The following is a 4,900-nucleotide window of genomic DNA, read 5'->3' on the forward strand; positions in this document are numbered from 1 at the left end:
GGCAGGTGATTTTGGCATGTCCGGCAGGTGGTTCAGGCGAGTTGAGCAGGTGGTTGCAACGTGCTTGGCAGGTGCTTCCGGCGTCTCCGGCACGTGTTTCTGGCACATCTGACAGGTGGTTCCGGCATGCCCGAAAGGTGATTCCGGTCTGTCCGGTAGGTGGTTCCAGCCTGCACAGCATGTGGTTCTGGGACGTCTCAGAGGTGGTTGCGCATGCCCAACAGGTGATTCCGGACTGTCCGCCACATGGTTCTGGCACGTCTGAGAGGTGGTTCCGGCATGCCCGGCAGGTCATCCCAGAGAGTCCTCCAAGTGGTTCTGGCATAACACGCAGGTGATTTTGGCGTGTCTGGCAGGTTGTTCCGTTGTGCTTGGCAGGCGGTTCAGGCTTGGCCGGCAGGTGGTTCCAGACTGTCCAGGACGTGTTTCCAGCTTCTCCGGCAGGTGGTTCTGGTACGTCTGAGAGGTGGTTCCGCCATGGCTGGCAGGCAATTCCGGACCGTCCCCCAGGTGGTTCTGGCATAGCCAGCAGTTGATATTGGCCTGTCCGGCAGGTGGTTCCAGCGAGTCGAACAGGTGGCTCCGGCGTGCTCGGCAGGTGGTTCCGGTCTGTCCGGTAGGTGATTCCGGCGTGTCCGGCACGTGCTTCCGGCACGTCTGAGAGGTGGTTCCGGCATGCGCGACAGGTGATTTCGGAGTGTCCGCCAGGTGGTTCTGGTGTACCCGGCAGGTGATTTTGGCGTGTCCGGCAGGTGTTTCTGGCGAGTCGAGCAGGTGGCTCCGGCATGCTCGGCAGGTGCTTCCGGCGTCTCCGGCACTTGGTTCTGGTGTGTCTGAGAGCTGGTTCCGGCATGTCCGGCTGATGATTCCAGAGTTTCCGCCAAGTGGTTCTGGCATACCCAGCAGGTGATTTTGGCGTGTCAGGGAGGTGGTACCGGTGAGTCGAGCAGGTGGTTCCGGCGTGCTCAGCAGGTGGTTCAGGAGGTTCTGGCAGGTGGTATCCGTCTGTTGGGGTGTGGTTCCAGCATCTCGTGAACACGTTTCTGGCACGTCTGAGATGTGGTTCCAGCCGGCCCGACAGGTGTTTCCGCAGTGTCCGCCAAGTGGTTCTGGCGTAGTTGGCAGTTGATTTTGGCATGACTGGCAGGTGGTTCCAGCAAGCCTGGCAGGTGATTCCAAAGTGTTCACCAACTGGTTGTGGCGTAGCCGGCGGGTGATTTTTGCGTGATCGGCAGGTGGTTCTGGCGAGTCGAGCAGGTGGTTCCGGCGTGCTCGGCTGGTGCTTCCGGGGTCATTGGCACGGGGTTCTGGCATGTCTGAGAGGTGGTTCCTGCATGCCCGGCAAGTGATTCCGGAGTGTTCGCCAAGTGGTTCTGGCATAGTCGGCAGGTGATTTTGGCATGTCCGGCAGGTGGTTCAGGCGAGTTGAGCAGGTGGTTCCAACGTGCTTGGCAGGTGCTTCCGGCGTCTCCGGCACGTGTTTCTGGCACATCTGACAGGTGGTTCCGGCATGCCCGAAAGGTGATTCTGGTCTGTCCGGTAGGTGGTTCCAGCCTGCACGGCATGTGGTTCTGGTACGTCTCAGAGGTGGTTGCGCATGCCCAACAGGTGATTCCGGACTGTCCGCCACATGGTTCTGGCACGTCTGAGAGGTGGTTCCGGCATGCCCGGCAGGTCATCCCAGAGAGTCCTCCAAGTGGTTCTGGCATAACACGCAGGTGATTTTGGCGTGTCTGGCAGGTTGTTCCGTTGTGCTTGGCAGGTGGTTCAGGCTTGGCCAGCAGGTGGTTCCAGACTGTCCAGGACGTGTTTCCAGCTTCTCCGGCAGGTGGTTCTGGTACGTCTGAGAGGTGGTTCCGCCATGGCTGGCAGGCAATTCCGGACCGTCCCCCAGGTGGTTCTGGCATAGCCAGCAGTTGATATTGGCCTGTCCGGCAGGTGGTTCCAGCGAGTCGAACAGGTGGCTCCGGCGTGCTCGGCAGGTGGTTCCGGTCTGTCCGGTAGGTGATTCCGGCGTGTCCGGCACGTGCTTCCGGCACGTCTGAGAGGTGGTTCCGGCATGCGCGACAGGTGATTTCGGAGTGTCCGCCAGGTGGTTCTGGCGTACGCGGCAGGTGATTTTGGCGTGTCCGGCAGGTGTTTCTGGCGAGTCGAGCAGGTGGCTCCGGCATGCTCGGCAGGTGCTTCCGGCGTCTCCGGCACTTGGTTCTGGTGTGTCTGAGAGCTGGTTCCGGCATGTCCGGCTGATGATTCCGGAGTTTCCGCCAAGTGGTTCTGGCATACCCAGCAGGTGATTTTGGCGTGTCAGGGAGGTGGTACCGGTGAGTCGAGCAGGTGGTTCCGGCGTGCTCAGCAGGTGGTTCAGGCGGTTCTGGCAGGTGGTATCCGTCTGTTCGGGCTGTGGTTCCAGCATCTCATGAACACGTTTCTGGCACGTCTGAGATGTGGTTCCAGCCGGCCCGACAGGTGTTTCCGCAGTGTCCGCCAAGCGGTTCTGGCGTAGTTGGCAGGTGATTTTGGCATGACTGGCAGGTGGTTCCAGCAAGCCTGGCAGGTGATTCCAAAGTGTTCACCAACTGGTTGTGGCGTAGCCGGCGGGTGATTTTTGCGTGATCGGCAGGTGGTTCTGGCGAGTCGAGCAGGTGGTTCCGGCGTGCTCGGCTGGTGCTTCCGGGGTCATTGGCACGGGGTTCTGGCATGTCTGAGAGGTGGTTCCTGCATGCCCGGCAAGTGATTCCGGAGTGTTCGCCAAGTGGTTCTGGCATAGTCGGCAGGTGATTTTGGCATGTCCGGCAGGTGGTTCATGCGAGTTGAGCAGGTGGTTCCAACGTGCTTGGCAGGTGCTTCCGGCGTCTCCGGCACGTGTTTCTGGCACATCTGACAGGTGGTTCCGGCATGCCCGGCAGGTGATTCCGGAGTGTTCGCCAAGTGTTTCCGGCGTAGCCGGCAGGTGATTTTGCATGTCCAGTGGTCGTTCCGGCGGGTCGAGCCGGTGGTTCCGGCGTGTCCGGCAGGTGGTTCCGGTCTGTCCGGCAGGTGGTTCTCTGGTGTCCGGCACGAGGTTCAGTCTGAGAGGCTGTGCCGGCATGCCCCTCACGTGATTCCGGCTTGTCCCCGAAGTGGTGCTGGTGTAGCGGGCAGGTGATTTTGGCGTGTCCGGCAGGTGGTTCAGGCGAGTTGAGCAGGTGGTTGCGACGTGCTCGGCAGGTGCTTCCGGCGTCTCCGGCACGTGTTTGTGGCACATCTGACTGGTGGTTCCGGCATGCCCAAAAGTTGATTCCGGTCTGTCCGGTAGGTGGTTCCGGCGTGCACGGCACGTGGTTCTGGTACGTGTCAGAGGTGGTTGCGTATGCCCAACAGGTGATTCCGGACTGTCCGCCACGTGCTTCTGGCACGTCTGAGAGGTGGTTCCGACATGCCCGGCAGGTCATTTCGGAGAGTCGTCCAAGCGGTTCTGGCATAGCCGGCAGGTGATTTTGGCGTGTCCGGCAGGTGGTTCCGCCGTGCTCGGCAGGTGGTTCAGGCATGGCCGTCACGTGGTTCCAGTCTGTCCAGGACGTGTTTCCAGGTTCTCCGGCAGGTGGTTCTGGTACGTCTGAGAGGTGGTTCCGCCATGGCTGGCAGGTGATCCCGGACCGTCCCCCAGGTGGTTCTGGCATAGCCAGCAGTTGATATTGGCCTGTCCGGCAGGTGGTTCCAGCGAGTCGAACAGGTGGCTCCGGCGTTCTTGGCAGGTGGTTCCGGTCTGTCCGGTAGGTGTTTCCGGCGTGTCTGGCACGTGCTTCCGGCACGTCTGAGAGGTGGTTCCGGCATGCGCGGCAGGTGATTCCGTAGTGTCCGCCAGGTGGTTCTGGCATACCCGGCAGGTGATTTTGGCGTGTCCGGCAGGTGTTTCTGGCGAGTCGAGCAGGTGGCTCCGGCATGCTCGGCAGGTGCTTCCGGCGTCTCCGGCACGTGGTTCTGGTGTGTCTGAGAGCTGGTTCCGGCATGTCCGGCAGATGATTCCGGAGTGTCCGCCAAGTGGTTCTGGCATAGCCGGCACGTGATTTTGGCATGTCCGGCAGGTGGTTCAGGCGAGTTGAGCAGGTGGTTCCAACGTGCTTGGCAGGTGCTTTGGCGTCTCCGGCACGTGTTTCTGGCACATCTGACAGGTGGTTCCGGCATGCCCGAAAGGTGATTCCGGTCTGTCCGGTAGGTGGTTCCAGCCTGCACGGCATGTGGTTCTGGTACGTCTCAGAGGTGGTTGCGCATGCCCAACAGGTGATTCCGGACTGTCCGCCACATGGTTCTGGCACGTCTGAGAGGTGGTTCCGGCATGCCCGGCAGGTCATCCCAGAGAGTCCTCCAAGTGGTTCTGGCATAACACGCAGGTGATTTTGGCGTGTCTGGCAGGTTGTTCCGTTGTGCTTGGCAGGCGGTTCAGGCTTGGCCGGCAGGTGGTTCCAGTCTGTCCAGGACGTGTTTCCAGCTTCTCCGGCAGGTGGTTCTGGTACGTCTGAGAGGTGGTTCCGCCATGGCTGGCAGGTGATTCCGGACCGTCCCCCAGTTGGTTCTGGCATAGCCAGCAGTTGATATTGGCCTGTCCGGCAGGTGGTTCCAGCGAGTCGAACAGGTGGCTCCGGCGTGCTCGGCAGGTGGTTCCGGTCTGTCCGGTAGGTGATTCCGGCGTGTCCGGCACGTGCTTCCGGCACGTCTGAGAGGTGGTTCCGGCATGCGCGACAGGTGATTTCGGAGTGCCCGCCAGGTGGTTCTGGCGTACCCGGCAGGTGATTTTGGCGTGTCCGGCAGGTGTTTCTGGCGAGTCGAGCAGGTGGCTCCGGCATGCTCGGCAGGTGCTTCCGGCGTCTCCGGCACGTGGTTCTGGTGTGTCTGAGAGCTGGTTCCGGCATGTCCGGCAGAT

The sequence above is a fragment of the Equus caballus genome, unplaced genomic scaffold (genome assembly GCF_041296265.1).
Source record: "Equus caballus isolate H_3958 breed thoroughbred unplaced genomic scaffold, TB-T2T haplotype2-0000440, whole genome shotgun sequence".
Classification (NCBI taxonomy): Eukaryota; Metazoa; Chordata; class Mammalia; order Perissodactyla; family Equidae; genus Equus; species Equus caballus.